Source organism: Sinocyclocheilus anshuiensis, unplaced genomic scaffold (genome assembly GCF_001515605.1).
Source record: "Sinocyclocheilus anshuiensis isolate Anshui unplaced genomic scaffold, SAMN03320099.WGS_v1.1 scaffold2203, whole genome shotgun sequence".
Classification (NCBI taxonomy): Eukaryota; Metazoa; Chordata; class Actinopteri; order Cypriniformes; family Cyprinidae; genus Sinocyclocheilus; species Sinocyclocheilus anshuiensis.
The window spans coordinates 14,342-14,673 of record NW_015536580.1 but is presented as its reverse complement, the minus strand read 5'-3'; the positions used below and the strand labels follow the sequence as shown (position 1 = coordinate 14,673).

Sequence of the window (332 nt, the reverse complement as noted above, 5' to 3'; positions counted from 1 at the left end):
CAGGCTGCCCCCCCCCTGCCTCCCCCGACGAGCCACCACTGGTTGATAGTAGGAAACAGCAGACAAATCCAAATTTCTGTCATGAAACTCTAGATGGCACAGTCCGATAGGTCAAACACAATCATTATCACATGGCACAGCTGATTGGTTAATTTTGTATCAGCAGCCAATAGGCGCTTTCTTGCCAGAGTAACCTTTTCATAATTCCTAGAAATTTTGGTTCAAGTTCCCTCTTTTTGGCGTGTTCACACCGCAGGACCTATGAACGTATTTAGTTCTAGGAACTCCATTTGTGATCGGAGAAATAACAAACAACAAGCGCTACTCTACAC

At 45.2% G+C, this 332-nt stretch overlaps 1 protein-coding gene across 1 annotated transcript in view; it reads left to right on the top strand.

Moving 5' to 3' along the window:
* The window catches only part of LOC107703062 (anoctamin-9-like), a 21,943-nt gene that overhangs the window by 19,859 nt on the left and 1,752 nt on the right, over window positions 1-332 (top strand). The gene's annotated exons all lie outside the window — the stretch shown is intronic.